Source organism: Homalodisca vitripennis, chromosome 6, assembly GCF_021130785.1.
Source record: "Homalodisca vitripennis isolate AUS2020 chromosome 6, UT_GWSS_2.1, whole genome shotgun sequence".
In the NCBI taxonomy this organism is placed as follows: domain Eukaryota; kingdom Metazoa; phylum Arthropoda; class Insecta; order Hemiptera; family Cicadellidae; genus Homalodisca; species Homalodisca vitripennis.
The window spans coordinates 17457039-17475547 of record NC_060212.1 but is presented as its reverse complement, the minus strand read 5'-3'; the positions used below and the strand labels follow the sequence as shown (position 1 = coordinate 17475547).

At 35.4% G+C, this 18509-nt stretch overlaps 1 protein-coding gene across 4 annotated transcripts in view; it reads right to left on the bottom strand.

The window, feature by feature from the left end:
- LOC124364151 (irregular chiasm C-roughest protein) overlaps nucleotides 1-18509 on the bottom strand; it is a 393724-nt gene that overhangs the window by 323095 nt on the left and 52120 nt on the right. For all 4 annotated transcript variants that reach the window (XM_046819395.1, XM_046819397.1, XM_046819396.1 and 1 more), the window contains exon 2: nucleotides 16507-16540. The gene's annotated coding sequence lies outside the window, so the exon portion shown is untranslated. The remainder of the gene's footprint in view (nucleotides 1-16506; nucleotides 16541-18509) is intronic.

Here is an 18509-nt window from a genome sequence, read left to right as displayed (position 1 = left end):
TTACAACGATACAAATAGTAAAACGTACAAGGAGTATTTACCACCGAACAGTCTGTTGAAGATAGGAACACATATGTAAAAGATACAAATAGTAAATACGTGCAGGTAGTTTAAACCCCCCAGAATCAGTTTTGAAAGATAGGGACACATTTTTAAAAGATCCAAATAGTAAAAAATAAAACCGTGCAGGTAGTTTTAAACCCCAAAGACACAGTCTTAAAGATAGGACACATTTTAAAAAGATACAAATAGTGATAACGAGCAGGTAAGTTTACCCCAGAGTAACAGTGCCTTGAAGATAGGACATACATTTTATAAGATACAAATTAGTAAAACGTGCAGGTTAAGTTTTACCCCAGAACAGTTTTTTGAAGTATAGCGACGACATTTTGACAAAAGATACAAATATTAAAAAAAACGTGCAGGTAAGTTTACCCCAAAAAGGCAGTCCTTGTAAGATAGGACACATTTTAAAAGATACAAATAGTAAAACGTGTCAGGTAGTTTTACCCCAGAAACAGATTTGAAGTATATGACACATTTTAAAAGATACAAATAGTAAAACCTTCAGGTAGTTTAAACCCCCAGTAACAGTCTAGAAGATAGACACATTGTTAAAAGCATACAAATAGTTAAAAAAACGGTGCAGGTAAGTTTACCCCAGAAAGCAGTCTTGAAGGATAGGACATCATTTTAAAAGATACTAAATAGTAAAACGTGCAGGTAGTTTACACCCCAGAACAGTTTTGAAGAATAGGACACCACATTTTAAAAGATACAAATAGTAAAAACGTGCAGGTAGTTTACACCCAGAACAGTTTTGAAGAATAATGGACACATTTTGAAAAGAGAACAAATAGTAAAACGTACACAGGAGTTTTTTACCCCCGAACCAGTCCCCTTGAAGATAGACAGATACAAACGAAATTTTTTTTTTTAAAAAGAATATCAAATAGTACAAACGTGCAGGTAGTTTACCCCAGAACAACAGTTTTTTTTGAAGATAGGACACATTTTAAAAGTAAACAAATAGTAAAAACCCCGTGCAGGTAGTTTTACCCCAGAAACAGTTTTTGAAGATAGGACACATTTTTAAAAGATACAAATAGTAAAAACGTACAAGGAGTTTACCCCAGAACAGTTCTTGAAGATAAAGGCCAACATTTTAAAAGAATACAAATAGTAAAAAAACGTGCAGGTAGTTTTAACCCCAGTAAAACAGATCCTTGAAGATATGGACACATTTTAAAAGATACAAATATAAAAAAACGTGCAGGTAGTTTACCCCCAGAACAGAAGTCTTGAAAGATAGACACATTTTAAAAGATACAAATAGTAAAACGTGCAGGTAGTTTACCCCAGAACAGTTTTGAAGATTAAGGACAACATTTTTAAAAGATACAAAAAGTAAAACGACATGGTAGTTTAACCACCAGAACAGTCTTGAAGATAGGACACATTTTTTAAAAGATAACAAATAGTAAAACGTGCAGGTAGTTTACCCATCCACGAAACAGTTTTAGAAGATATGACACATTTTGAAAGAAATACAATTAGTTAAAAAAACGTGCAGGTAGTTTAACCCTCAGGAACAGTCTTGAAGATAGACCACATATTTAAAAGATAAACAAATAGTAAAACGGGCAGGTAGTTTTGTACCCCATAACAGTCTTGAAGAAAGGCCACACTTTTAAAAGATTCAAATAGTACAAACGTCAGCAGTATTTACCCCCAGAGACAGTTTTGAAGAAAGGGGGGGGAGGACACATTTTAAAAGAAATACAAATATGTAAAACGTGCAGGTAGTTTTAACCACCAGAACAGGCTCTTGAAGATAGGAAACACATTTTAAAAGATACAAATAGTAAAAAAACGTTGCAGGTAGTTTACCCCCAGAACAGTTTTTGAAGGAATAGGAACACATTTTAAAAGATACAAAATAGTAATAAAACGTGCAGGTAGTTTACCCCAGAACAGTTCTTGAAAGATAGGACCACATTTTAAAAGATACAAATAGTAAAACGACTAGGTAGTTTTACGCCCAGAACAGTCCTTGAAGATAGGACACATTTTAAAAGATACAAATAGTAAAACGTGCAGGTAGTTACCCCAGAACAGTTTTGAAGAGTAGGAACAAAGTTTTAAAAGATAACAAAGATGTAAAAACGTGCAGGTAGTTTATACCCCCAGAACAGTTTTGAAAGATAGAGCACATTTTATAATGATACGCAAATAGTAAAACGTGCAGGTTAGTTTAACCCCCAGAACAGTCTTGAATGATAGGACACATTTTAAAAGATACAAATAATAAAAAAAACGTGCAGGTAGTTTACCCCAGAACAGTCTTGAAGATAGGACACATTTTTAAAAGATACAAATAGTAAAAACGTGCAGGTAGTTTACCCCCAGAACAGTTTTGAAGATAGGACACATTTTAAAAGATACAAATAGTAAAACGCACTGCAGGTTAAGATTTACCCCAGAACAGTTTTGAAGATAGGACACCAATTTTAAAAGATACCAAATAGTAAAAACGTACAAGGAGTTCTTACCCCCGAACAGTCTTGAAGATCAGGACACATTTTTAAAAAGATACAAATAGTAAAACGTGAGCAGGTAGTTTACCCCAGAAACAGGTTTTGAAGATAGGACAACATTTTAAAAGATACAAATAGTAAAACGTGGCAGGTAGTTTACCCCCAGGAACAGTTTTTGAAGATAGGACCACATTTTAAAAGATACAAATAAGTGGAAACGTACAAGGAGTTTTACCCCAGAACAGCTCACAGACGCGCTTGAAGATAGGGACACATTTTTAAAAAGATAACAAATAGTAAAAAAACGTGCAAAGTAGTTTTACCCAGAACAGTTTTGAAGAATAGGACATATTTTAAAAAGATACAAATAGTAAAAAAAAACGTAAGGCAGGTAGTTGATACCCCAGAACAGTCTTGAAGATAGGACACCAGATCATTTTAAAAGATACAAATATAGTAACAACGTGCCAGGTAAGTGTTTACCCACCCCAGAACAGTCTTGAAGATAGGACATATTTTAAAAGATACAAATAAAAAAAACTTGCAGGGAGTTCACGCCGGAGCATTTTGATCGTAACACGTGTAAAAGGAAACATAATGAATTTGTATTAAATAATATGGGGAGACTAGTAATCCTAATAAGTGCTTTAAATTTAGAATTTGCAAAATGCCCCCTCCTAAGTTTATAATGTATTGTTGAAAACTGAACAATAACAGTTATGTTAGGTTAAATTGAAGGGTTTCATCATTATTAATTTTCTAGACTTAAAAACAAAATTTCAACTAAAAAATATTAGCTTTTAAAAAAATATAACATTTTGAAAAATAAAGCTGTAAGTGATAATTACTCAACGTACTGAAAACCTTTTAATACGTCTAAGGCTTAAATGTTTTGGAAAATGTGATTATAAACTTGTAAAATACTATTGCGATCTCACTCTGGAGGACCTTAACGCATTGATCTGAGTAACCTCAAAATGGAACACAGTAAATAATTAAACTCGGTTTTGAACAGATGTTATTCTACATAAGTACAAGAGGCAATAGGCTTTAAAAAATAGCAATTACAAATATAGAGTAGTTTTATATCTGGATTGGTTGCAAAGATATCCTGCAGAAGACAAAGATACATACAGACAGAAGGAAAAGGAATTTATCCAGGTCTCTAAGTGATAAGCTTCGCTAACGCTCAGCCAAATAAAAACGTCTTCGTAAATTAATTTTATGTTCAAAGAAACATGATTTTTTTCAGACAACAATCAGTAACGTACGTTTCGAGATCTGCCCAAGTGTTAGGTTAGTTATTCACCGAAGGAAGAGATCAGATTGCAGATTTTCCTTCACAGTCCTGCCAACATCAAAAACAAATTTCAAACGAAGCGTTTGATGAACTGCAATATTAAAACTTCTGAAACTGGACTGATGATTCTCGTTAAGGACTGTCACATTGACGATATATGTCCACTCATTCCAGAGCAACTTTTAAATTTGTTTTTTTTTTGTTTAGATGACACACTTTAGTTTCCACAATTTCCCTATCAAGCGTTTAATATTTTTCGTTAAAAGGCGTGTGCCCGCTGACAAAGGCTGTTGTCACTAATTGAATGTACCTGAAACGCTAATTCGGTCCAATATAAACACAACGGCCTGTAATTTACGCGGAGACCAACCACGCCGTTGTCGCCGACTAATTAGACGATTCCGAAATAAATCAACTTCCGGTACATCCTCCGAGTCGGGTAATTGAAATGTTCCCTTTCACCGCACTCAGGCCGGGATTAAACGGATCCGCGCGACGTCAAAACGGATTCGGGCAGTTTGCTCTGCTGACGGTCGTTCTGTAAAACCTATCGCGATACAGGTTGTTGTTGTTGGAACTGTCAAGTGATTGTGTTGTTTCACTGCGGCCGACGTCCAGTTACATCATTCGATCTCCAGTCTGAAAAAAAGTTGTTTGTAAGGTAAAATTTCCCATCGTGACAACAGTTTCTAAACGTGTAATAAACTATATTTACTATAGTAACGCAATGCCATGTTCTTCACTGGATATCTGAATTTGGTCCAATCAGATATCTACTAACGTATCCATGGAAACTAGTGGGAATTTACATAGAAAGTGTATCGATCTTACAGAATCGATATGTATCCGGTTGTATATAGCGGACATAATCCGGTTGTTGATAGCCAATTACCACAATATACAATACAAACTTACTATCGTTGAATCGATTTAATGGTAAGTCGCGATTTACGGTTGTCGTCACAATGCCGTGTGTAGGGAAAGGGTTAATATTTTCCAATTTTATAAAAAACTTAGTACAAAAATAATAATTATAATAGGCTATGAGATAAATTAATTCAAATTATAAATTTCGAATTTTAGATCATATGATTGAGCCTAAGGTTGTTTAAGTAACCAGGATACCTAATGTTTACAAAATATCACAATCTTGAGTTTACGTATCCAAGTAACTTATTAAAATTTTGGTAAAAAAGAAAAAATTAAAGAAAATTAGTTGTTATATAAGGCATGAGTGTTGCGTTACGCTCAGGTTGCATGCAAAATGTTAGGTGTATAGCTTATTTCATTCTCGAGATGTCCTGCGTACAGAATGTAGTACAGATAACGTACAAAAAAGACATTTTTACAATTTCTCGGCAGACAAAATTAAAGCCTCTCACCCGACTGATAGGCTTCAATAACGCTCAGCCAAATTCCATGGTTGGACATGCACCATCATATAACTCATTCTTGGTTATGTAGAAATGAAGTTTAAAGCACAATTTAACGTCTACAGATAAAATCTCGAGATATCCTTCCAATTGAGATATTCACACTTTTGTTCAATCCGATGGATTTCATAACAATGTTAAAATAATAATAGTCCCCACATTTTCTTTTTATTCGATGCTAGACACCACGTGATCAAAGGGTTACGTGAGATAAATATGTGTTAATATGTACCCGAACTCATGTTTTTCTTTTACATAATGAAGCTTCATGCCAAATTCCAACGTAATCCGTTTTCGAGATATCCTGCGGACAGACAAAGATGAATTTTGTAACCCTCTATAATGACAGACTTCGCTAACGCTCATCCAATAATTACCCGCAGAACGACTTGGTACAGAGTAAAGTCTGGAGGCTGGTGTGGTCATGAATAATTACCTGCTATATTGAGCCAGCCGCAGGTAACGCGTGCTTCAATCACGCCTACTTGTAATTAGGTAATTTTCCTAAATTACACGTTTTATTGCACTGCTAATTGGTGTAACTGAAAAGAATTCGGAATTGTGTAGTGTGAACATAACTATTTAATGACACCTTATATTGTTGGTGTCTTAAGTAGGCGACCTTGTATGGTGTAAATGGGTTGTAATTTATTATTATTCATAGGTTTAAATGTAGTTTCAGCCCGAAAAGGGTACAAATTAGTTGAAAACACTTAAATATGTCTTAAATGCCCTCAGGGAAAATATAAAATATGCGTCATCAGAATGTAAACGCTAAGTTTCGAGGATTGAAATCTACCTTCTTCTTCAGGTGTCAACATAGCCTAATATACAGTATAAAAAATGCAGCAAAGGACAGTCACTCCAGAAACATTATCATACACCTGACTGGTACTCTGAAAGCATGAAGCACAAACTGAACCCAAGTGATTTCGTTGCACAGAAGTCAAGAGCACAAATAACACGTCTCACATGCACCAGCAGCGTTCGCGTTTGTGGAACACACTGGGTTACATTCTATTTCCGCACATTTTACGTTTTGACTGCGTATTTTTGTATCAGGGATTTTCACACTTGAGGAAGAGGGTAGATTTTATTCCTCAAAACGTTAGTGTTAACGTGTGTTTAATGTTGCAACATGTATGAAATTCTATTATCATTACAAACCACCAATCCTCAATAAAAATTGTTCGACAAAGAACTTGTCATCAGTCCGAATATGACGGTTTCTTCTCTCAATTCGCCTACAATGCATCTCGATACGCTGTCAGTATTTGAAGCATTGGTGTTGCATTAGTTAGAAAACGTCTTAGTCTAATTTTACTCGTTCTTCGAACTTTTTTTGTGTTGTAAATCAGGTCCGAAAACTGTCTAAAATTGATGAACAAAAGCACACTAGAAAGTTCTCCTTAAATTATCATTTATATAAAAAATCTGTGTAATACCATTAGCACTTAATCCACATTTAAGGCAGAGCCTTTAAGGACAAATCAGAATTAAAGTTAATCACTTGGTCAGGTTTAGGTGTTTCGACCAACCAATAAAAACCGGGATAGCATGTTTTCTGAACACACTGTAACTGTTGGGGAAAGGAAGCTTGTTGCTCGTTCTGACCATTTACATTTTTACAACACTCGGAAACTGATTACTGACTCGGCATGTTTCGTTTATAAACACGCCTTGAGGTGCTTTCTGCAAATAAGTAAACGCAAATTAAATGCGGAAAAACGTATTACATAATTTGTCAAGAACTGTATAAATTTAAATTTAATCACGGCCCTTGAACACCGGAAAAACTCTTTATACAGAAACTGAACAATTCTCGCCGCACGATTTTTTCCGCTACAATCTTTGCTTTCTGGAGGGGCCTTAAATAAAGCCAGCGTCGGGGAGTCCCCCCCCCGCGAGAGCGCCTCTTCCTTAATCAATGCCGGATCTTTTCAAACAACTCCGCTGGCTCGTAATTAGAACACGATGGTGAATGCAATAATTCGGCGCCTAATCAGAGCCATCGTGGAGTGCCAGACACTTTCAGTAATTGTGTGCCTTCGCCCTAGGCAGATATTCTTTGAGTTGTTATTTCACCTTCCACCACTCGAGCCCCCCCGCCCCTCCTCACGCTCCCCTCGCGCCCCTTTTGTTAGGTCTGGAAACATGTTCCGCAATATTTTTACCCACCGATGTTCAAATGCTTTTAGTGTATTGGGAGGTGAAGTGCGGCCGCGATGGATTCCCACAGTCAGTATAACCTCTCAGCCTCTCGCCTAAACATTCCTCCAATTACTTGTCACCACGAGCATCTTTGTCGCTAATAATTCATTATTTATTGTCCTTCTAACAGGTTGCAGAAATATACTTTTAAATAAAATCTTTTCTATAAAATACAGTATGTCAACAGTCATATCACATTTAGAATAACTTTATTTAAAAAAGTGTATACACCACAGGAATATGATTAACATAGAGTTAAGAGTATTTTTAACATTTTTTCTCAATTTTATCTGAGGTCGACATGACCACCATGAATCTTCCTGCAGACGTCCAAGATAGATTTGATCAGGAATTTTGGAGGAACTGATTCGATTACAGCGTTGATTTGTTACTTTAAGTGTTCAATATTTCTAATACGGTATGTTCAATATAAACTTGACTATTGGTATAACTCCATAAATAAAGATCTGAAAGGTAGATAAGGTCGGGTAAACGTGGTGGCCAAGCTTTCCATCCACCTCGAGATATCCAACTTCCAGGCAATTTCTCGTTGAGAAAGTCAGGAACAATTTTGCAGTAGTGGGTGATAACAATGGGTTTCTCTGTAAAAACAAAACTCTTTACACAGCAGTGTTGTTACGTATGTTTCATAGACCTGTTCAACATTAATACAACAGCTATAATCAATTAAAAGTATGACTTGATTTTGTGTAACACAGATTTTGTACTCTATCAATAATTTGATAGGAAACTCAACAGCGTACAATGACAAGAGACATTTCAAAGGTGACTCTTTAGTTTTCTTAGACAATCAAACAGGATCAGCTGTTCAAAATTTCAAATCACAATTTCTAACAGGTTATTTTGGAACTGGGGAACACAATACCAACAATCCCTCATGTTAAGGCTCCCCATTCTTTTTGATTTGCTTTTTTAATTTGAATTTTATATAAAATTCGGGAAGTAGAAGGGCAGAAAGAGCAAATGCTTAATGATACTTCGAGTTAAATTTTTATTACCAGGACGCTAAATCATACGAGATTCAAAATTCAACCAAGCACTCTCGAAATAAGCGCAATAAGTTTTAGTAAGTATTTTAACGATCATTGAAAACGTGGTAAATTAATCAGGGAACGAAGCTCTATTAAACAGGCCAACCACCAAAGTTAGCTTGTAATACCGTTACTTGTTTAAATTAATCAGCGTTTACTCAATCAACGCACGTTATGTACTTTAGTGTGATAAACGTGCGAGCAGCTTATAGGGTAAAAACACGAATATCAGTTATAATTAGAGTCGATACAATAAGGGTATCTCAATATTTAGATTAAAATGGAAAGAGAAGACTTATGTGATGATCGTGTGAGGATGTATGTAACAGGCAATTTGCAATGTAACATTAAGGTTTCTTGCAATGATTGCTTTTCAAACAACTACCTATCAATATGAAGTCGATAACTGCAATACTTTTCCGTATGCGTACATATAATTATAGTTCTCTTGTATGTCAACAAATGAATACGTGAGATAAAAATGTATGCATTTTTACACGTACATTATATTTATTTACATTTTTGGATCTTCGAGATCTTTTGGTGTGCAAAATAAACATGCGTTGTAGTAATGCAGCAGTAACTAAGATTTTTTATTGTTGAGGATTATTGGTTAATTGCTCATTGTTTATCTAAATCGATAAAAATAATTTTTGTAAAGAGAGAAATCGATCATGAGCCTTGAAAAAATAATTTTGAGGTAAAATTGGGAGACTATCGGAAGGGTAAAAAACTGGAAACGATAATTATTTTCCTTAAATCTTATTATTACCAGCTTGATGCATTTAAAAGCAATTTCCAGACACGTAAATAATAAAAGTGTAAGTTAAAGAATGTTTCATTTTACCACGCAAAGTTAGGGCTAAGAAGCACTCCTATATAACACAACCTGAGGACCAACGGTTTAAGGGTAACTTCCGAACCACCACCACTTGCGGGCAGGCGGGCTGCTTGCAAGGACAGGATCGCTCAGCCATCACCCATCCAAGCAGCAGCCAAGCTCAATGCCGTACCCACTATACTGCTCCATTGGCTATTATTGTTTGGCGCTGAATTAATATTTATTTTCACGCCTGACAGTCGGTTATAAGTATGTCAAGCTAAAAAAATATAATGCGATATAAATACATAGTTTTACATTGTCAACCATGTTTAAAACTGAGGATCAAATCCCAGACGATCCCTGACGATCTTAAGGGGAATTCCTCTATCGATAAATCAAGCTGTGTGTTTATTCAAAGCAAAAACCTCTGCTCGCCCTTCATAAAGGAGTCAGATCTCACAGATTAAAATGCTACTCTTGTCAGTGCCAATACGTTTAACAAACCCGATTGAAAGACGTTTGTCAAAGATGGTAATATAGTAATTTTATTATTCCTCTGGAATCTCTACTATTGTGAATCAATCCCAAGCTGTTGATTAGGCAGGCTCTAAAAAATCTTTTATTGATAAAAATTCTACTCATTCTTCTCAAGGGTTTCAAACTAGTCTGCTTGCCATATTAATCCTGCAAGCTAATGAAATTTCATCACAGAGCTTCATCAACATTTGTCCATCGGATTCAATATAAAGAATTTGCAATTCTATCTCGTTTCCTTCGATATCTTTCTCAAGTGGTGCGGATTTCTTCTCGGATCAACTCCGAACCTGTAACTCAATTACGTTTGTTTATTGAAGCAATCTGATGTTTATTCATCACACGACACTGCGGTATAGTCCCTGATCAGTTATAATTAAAACGTATACGCCTTTGCTGCGGAGTATTAATTAAACATTTCCACTAATTCTGTCTCCTCTAGATAGTACTCGTTTGATCAGGAAAGTTTATTACACAGTTTTTTCTAGTTATATTACCTGATTATTGTAAAAACTCAGTTGGACATTTATTAATAACTTTTGTTTTAAATTCTATAAAACTGATAAATATATTGGATAAATGCTAATTAAATTCTATACTACTGTAAAATATTGTAATAAATATACGTTTTATTATTTATTCCTTGAAATTATTAATTATCACTCATTATAGTTGTTTTAATGCACAGCTTTGATATTAGAGAAGTAGTGACTTTATATATAATTATATGTTAACCGATTGCACTCCACAAAGGTACAAAGCGTATTTTATATAATAATCCTGTCAACTAAGTAAAAAACTTTGTTTATAACATTGCCTTCTCGTCCATTATTTCTTAAATGAGGGTCATAAATAAAGTCATTGAATACATTAATTTTTATATATAACAATGCAATGTTAACATTACAACCCTTAGTTCAATGAATTTAACATTTTATTGAACATTATTGAATAATTAAACATTTCAACTACATTATTTCTAGCATTTACGAAGTAGGTTATGTCATTAATACATAATTGAAAAAAATAATGTTAAAAATTCATAACTTTCTTAATATTTTACTGTAACTTTGTTAATTACCTTGATCTACCATGAATTGCAACCTTAAATTTTCACCTTTCATAAAAACGATAATTATGACGGTTTAACATAAACCAGTAAATAAAATTATTTCCCATTGGTTTTTAAAATCCCTTGCAACATATTTTGAATGAATCACCTATGCTTAGCTAACCTCTTATTTCCAGGAAATTACACATAAGACAATTAGTATCTTATACGACTTATCTATTTTTCCTTATCTTTTGTATGCATATTTCAAATATATTTAAAATATGTTGGCTCATATAAAGTTTAACATTTTTGGAGTTACACATTTGCATGTATTATATAGTTAATTATTTATGATCAGTTTGAACAGTTAATCTATTTTATTTGTACCTAACGACTTAACTTGTCCGTACTAATAGGACATTGTTGTTAAAAAAGTAAATGCTAATAAAACAATAATTTTTTGTAACATTTCAGTGTAAACGATTTGAAGCAATGTTAAAAAAAATCCTTTTATTAAACGGTCGGGCACGATTTCAAAATTACTTTCAAGGTTTTAAATAATTAATTAAGGCTTCTACAATTACAACTTTGCAGTTAAGATGTAAAGGACGTAATTGTAGGTTTTCGTCTGTGGTTACATCAGGTCCTGTAATTCCCGCCAGGACAGAAGCCTGGTAATCAAGGAAGATGAAGCCTTCTCTCCCCATGTGGTCCACGCCTGGAGCCCGCTGACAAACTGCTGTAGCCCCGGTACATCGCGGACACCGCCTATCTCCGCCGCTAATATATAGATCACGATTAGCGATAATAATCACCCTTCCACTGCGGCTAAATACGAGGCAATAAAAACATCATTAACAGCGGACTCCGGTGATGGTTCTATTGTCAGGGGGTTCTGCTTTCCGATTAGTGCCCTGATTAGGGCGGGCGCGGATTAAAATCTATTACAACAGTTTCCTTTGGAGATTTCTAGACATCAATCCTCCCTAATAGTCCAGGCATTAATGGGATCAAGGCTATAAACTTTTACGGCCTGGATTAATTAGGCGTGTGGGCGCTTGTTGAATAAAATTAAGTTTCAGATCGAATTTCGACCTTGTCCTCCTAGAGTGGCAGTAATTCTTAATTGATGTACGCAGTAAAAACTATTTGTATCGCAATTATTTCCGAATAAAATATTTCTTGGCACTTTCTAAAAATCATAAAATAGCTAACACGGATATATCCTATGATATCAAAGAACTTACTTTAATTTTTATCTCCGGATTAGGGAACCTGATGATCGGTAAGCGTGGAGGATTTTAGATTCTGTTCAGAAACAGGAATAGAAGTGAAGATTGCATGTCCTAACAAACCTCACTTTCTTTGTTTGAAGGTTTTTTTACGATGGAAGGATTGTAAAGGAAACAGGATTTTTCCGGACATTTGCCATCGTTCAGTGAAACAAGAAATCAGTAACACTACGTTTCGAGATCTGCAATCTGATCTCTTCTTCAGGTAAATAACTAACCTAATACATAATTACAAACTAGGTTAAAATAAACAAATCTTACCAAAGCGTTGTGGCACGCCTAAGTCAGGAATCACAACCACCATGTTGTTTGTGAACTTCACTGTCTCTAAAAACATGCACTTAATAAAAAATTATAAACTAAACTAATAATTAAAACTGAACTACAGAATACAGGTCACAATACGTCTGCATTCGCCTATTAACCACCTACGACTGAAACCTAACTTCTAACAAAACTGACTGTACTAGGCTTTTGACCCTATATCAATAGAGTTCTTCTTTGGACTAAGAAAAACCTATGTACCAAATTTTAATCAGCTAGACTTTTTCTATTAAGAGTTATACCAGAGAAGGACAGATAGAAGGAAGGTTTTAATATCCAACTACACCTGTAGGGTTTTCCTAATTCTGTGATAAAGAGATTTCTTTTCTATTTATTAGTAACAATAGACTGTATTTACCATAATCAAATTATAATGGAGTATAACGGACACTACTAATTTATCTAATTATAGACCAATCACGTTCATTATAGAGCTGGATGTTTAAGTCTTGAAGAAAATGTGATTGGATTATTCGTTTCAAGAAAATCAGTGTACGATTTCTAAAAGTAAGTAAAAAATGGTCTACTTGTTACTCCAGTAAGTATATGTATCAAATTGCGCTATAAATACTAAAGTGACAATTATATTCCTTGAAAATAATCATGCTCCAACATTTTCTGTAAATACAGTGCTATTATCATTCGACGTATTTTCCACTCGCCGAGGTTCGGGAGGGTGAAAGTTGTGATCGCGCAGGGAGGGGAATTTTCTGTATCCTGAACAACACGGGCAAAGCTCTTTCTTTGGACTAATGATAAAAGGGGATAATGGGAAACAAGTTGCACGGATCCACTCTCTTATTTCCGCGAACAAAAAGTACCTCTAAATCATCCCCATCTCGTACACCTCATTCCTCCGTCAGGCAACGAACGGCGTCGGCGTTCCCAGCTTGTAGCGGAGTCGCTTCTCGAAATTAAATCTCTTTGCCCATCAACTACTAAGAACTGCTAATGGGCTTCAAACAATGAATCTTAGTTTGTGAAAGCTCTTTATAAGAATCCTTTATTCTTTTTATCCATCACGCTCCATTGTCGAATACGTACTGTATTAATGGCGAGTCCCTAATGAATTTGAACTAATTAACCCTTTCCATAAGACTTCACTAACATTTTTAAAGCAAACAACGTAATATGTTTAATCGTTGGGATTGTTATACGAAATGATTTTCTCGCATAAAAACTTTGTAATATATGAGGAGATTTCCCACTTGCGCAATGTAGCCGATACAGAAGTTATTCCAAGATAACCGAATCAAGCAACGTATAGCGTGGCTGCTGCTTGGATGGATGACCGCTGAGCGATCCTGTCCTTGCAAGCAGCCCGCCTTCCCGTCCATTAGTGGTGGTTCGGAAGTCACCTTTAAGCCGTTGGTCCCCAGGTTAAGTGTTACAGAGGGCTTATTAGCCCTAACTTCCCCTGGTAAAATAAGACATCCTTTCCTTATACTTTCAATACTGGATAAAAATTTCTATGCATTTTACCAACTTTACCACCTTTAATCATATCCTCGTCAGCAGCAATTTACCACCTTATCCCTAATGAAAGTTTGGGTATATGGAAGAGAAGCATAGTCATGCGCAAGAGAATGGATGCGATTAAATTAGATAATCTATTTCAAACAGAGAAAATGTTAAAATGCTACATTTATCCTTAGCGTATTGAATGTTAAAGGTGTATTTTAATGAAGGATAAGCATTCATGCTGCAATAAAATGCAAAATTACACAGCCAGATCTGTTAACAGAAGTTTAAAAAATTCAATATGGCGCCTTTCCGCGCCAAAAATGCACCTCCTTAGGCAAAAACACCTTTAGCTAAGGTAAATTCAGACTCTTATTCTTATATTAACTCAACGAAAATTTGGAAATAGGTGTCTGAAAAACTTTTCCTAGCATAACAGTATGAGGAAATCTGTATTGCACTTAGTCCACTTTAAGGGTTTTCTGTGCAGTGAGAGTGAGAGAATACTCAGGTTGATAAAATGCGGTGAATTGGTCTGCCTGATTCAGAAATCCTATGCTCCAGTCACCATGAAAAGAAATTGTGGACACACCTTACAAGAAGGGAAGGCTTAGCTAGTCAAATCGGGGTGTGCTCTACTCAGTGTACGTTCTAATGGCACGTATAAACCTACTATCTGTCCAAATAATAGTTTATGAATAATTTATAATAATACATAAATGATTTTATATTTGTTAAAATGGTCGATTGCCTAATTTGTATAAAAAGGCAACAGGATAGTGCTTCAGTTTGCTCTTAGTTTATTACTCTACAGTAAATTTCTACACTTTTGAGACAACCCCTTCACCCTGAGTAACATTTTACACGGTACTGACTTTATATTTATACAGTTCATCAATAGTTTAAAAGTCCAAATGAACGGAACCATTGCTCAGGGAAGAACGGTAGAGGGAATAATACATTATTCGATTTGCCTTGTTTAACATTCATGCTTTATCTCATTCGCTCATACACATGCCATTCAATAAAGCGCGGTAAATAATAGATAAACTGGTGTCCAGCAGAATCCCAGCTACAATCATCAATACCGCAGTAGTAAATACATTATATGGACAGTGGACTGTCCAGCGGCGCGTCAATTAATTATTTACGACTTTCAAAATGGCGGCTTTTAGTATGCTCCGGCTGAGTATGTCCTGACTTGTTGAATAACCCAGTCGTACACGAGGATTTGCGAAACTTTTCGCGTTGCCAGGGAATCAATGGGCGTTGTGCATAATTCACCGTTTTGTATTATATTTAACTTAATAAACATAAATAAATTAATGAGTTAGTAAAACCACTTTATGAAGATTGCGTTAGGTATATCATAGACATGTTATTGTAAAAAACTCGGTTGCTCCTCCGTGCTTAGAGATCGTGTCTACAGCATATTAGCGCATTCACTTGTGCACCTGATGGAACAATGACAATAATTCTTCACCTAGATTACACTATATTTCATACTCTAGGTGTCTCTGTGTAAAGAGATCATTTTGAGCTTCTCTGTCACCGACGGTTTTTGGATCTCTTGAGACGAACATGACTCCAGATTCCAGGAGTCAAGTCTGAGACAGCGCAGAATTCCAGGCGCTGCACCAAGAGGAAGGTGAATTCAACATCCACAGGTTTTCAGAATGCTTTTCTTATTTCTCACGCTTACACAGCGAACATCATAAATATCACTTAAAATTATGGTTCACGAGTTCGAATCATTATTTCTACAACTAAAATCTTTTTTTAAACTTATTATCATAGGAAAAAGCGCACCTCAATTAAACTTACACTTTATTTATTACAGTTATGGAGCCTATAGTTATTCAAACGTAGGTTGCATTATGTATTGCACTATTAGTTAAAGCACTGCACTTAACCGTACTGTAGCGGATATTAAACATTAGTTAGCCATTTCAGTGCGGGCTCACTGTCCAATTAGTGTACAATATAATTGTATGGTTTACTATTACGTTGTAATTAGTGTATGGAATTTTAGTGCAACAGTCTTAAACTTCACGGTTGAGAGGACAAAGCGGGTAGTAGCCGTGACTAAACCCTCACCCTCCACATGTGCAAGATACGATCTCCATTAAGAGAATAAATGAATGACTGTTCACCGGTGCGTCTCTTGAGTCATCAGGGCACGCGTGACTCACTCTCCAGTTGCATTTATTCTTCCCTCGCCGGTCTCAAAGACACTGTCACAACATAAGGTGCTTCATGGGGGTTTCTAAAGTGATGAAGGAAAAGCTGTTCCTTAAATGAAATTGCTATGAACAGTGAAATATATTAATGATAATGTAAACCATTTTTATGTCCATTACAAAATAGTAAACTAATGCAAAATTTTGAGTAACTGAGTATGTTGCAAACGTTTACTTAAAATACCTAATACAAACGTTGTTAACACAAATTTAACTTAAAAATAAACTATTCGAGTAAAACTTACCTAAAAGTGGATTGCGATATCAATGATTCACCTCCTGCAAACACAAAATGTATTAAATCTCCATACTGAAGTAAATTATTTTTAGTAAAGGATTTTGAAACTATTTTATTACTTCTAAAAGAACAATTATTTTTTTCCAATATTATTCAGAAGTTTTTAATTATTTATCCAACGTAAATATGGAAATTAAGTATCATCTGTTAAACCACACATCAAAGAAAGAAACTTTCTTCCAATAACGAATGTAATCCTCACCACTGACTAGATCTGGCAAATTAGCTATCTCCCAGTTGGTAAGAACCTATATGCTTTGCATCTTCATACATCATAGCTTGGTTAGCATTATAATTGGGCACTCTTTTCTCCAAATTACAACCAGACAACCAATAAATACTACCCATCAACTGACGGATCCAATAACTCTCGGTATATGACTTTACTCGAGAGTCTCATCAGATACCCTAGTTATTCAATAAGAGTTTCAGAAGAATGAAAAAGAAAGTTGTTCATCATGCATATCTACAAGATGCACTATCAGTCTCATCCAGGTGTATATTTCATCGTTAACCAATAAATTGCGAGTATATTTAACGATCATACCACCTTTATACTGTATCAAAGCTAGAATTGTTGGCAAAGTCCTCGATCGCTTTTAATTAAAACTTGTATATTGGCACTGCAGACGATTAATTAAAACCTATATTAGTTACCGTGAATAAATCTAGAACTACCTCTATCGTTGGGACTTATTTACATCACTTTTTAAATAACCCAGCCACGTGTTGAATGTTAATCCAAAAATTGTGTTCTTTTCTGTCTAATTTCCCATAACGCTTATAAGCATTCTCAGACGACATTACGTGTTGCATCAAGTGCATTTTAACTGCTTGCATTAAATGTTTAGTAACATATATTACCAACGTATCCTTTCTCGTTTTTTGGCTATATAGATGATATTTATGGGTATGTGCTAGACATTAAGAAAAGACTTTGATTTTAGTTTCCAAAAATAATTTTAGAACCTGTGCGATGTAATATTATTTTGCGAGCACAATTACTTGGAACAGGATCTGGTAGATCCCCTCAGGTTGGGGTTGATCTTTCACATTTTATGAAATTCACAAATACAGTTTCAAAGATTGCCATAAAAATAGATATTCAGGTACTGCAATTGGCCAGAAATTCCTTCTTCTCGCCACCCTCTTCAACTCTCCTTTCGTTGCATCCCTCCCTTACCATTCTTCCCTATTCTCTCTTTCTTTTTCTCTCTCTACTCACTCGTCCCTTCTCTACCTCCCCGTATCTCTCTCTTTTATAACTCTGTCATCCCCAACATTCATCACCATTCATTCCTTCTTTCTTTCTTCTTCTCCTCTCACTGTCACTCTTCTCAATTCCTATCTCTTTCCTCCTGTCACTATCCTCCTACCCTAAAATACGAACTGAGGCCACAAATGTGAACGAATGGCCACGGTATGGACATGTGACACCATCAAAGCTTATGTATCGTCACGCGAAATGTTTTGCGATGCAGTTACGGGTGTCCGCCAGTTGGAATTTCGAGGAGCGATCAATTCTGATGTAATGGCCGCTGTAATAATGGAAGCTAAGCCATCAGATTTTAGCACCAGAATTAATTAGGTACGTGGGTGTTTGTTGAGTGAAATTCCAACCCAAGCTGCCATTAGTACGCTGGCGTTCCCGGGTATGACAACAATAAATAACGGCCATTATAGTATAAAACCGCCGGACCCATTCATAATAATGTTAAATGGCCTGATGAAGTTGTAAATATATTGATGCCACAGTAGAGTAAACATTGTCAGCCTACCCACGCTAAGAGATAACGCAACTTTGCTGCTGCTCCCTACACGGGTATATTTAACGGAATTATACTACCAAAACCTACAGGTGCGTTGAACGGGGGAAAATTATTCAGTGCTTAGAGATATTATTTCCCTTTAAAGAAAAAAAATATCATTTACAAGTTTGCATACTTTGGT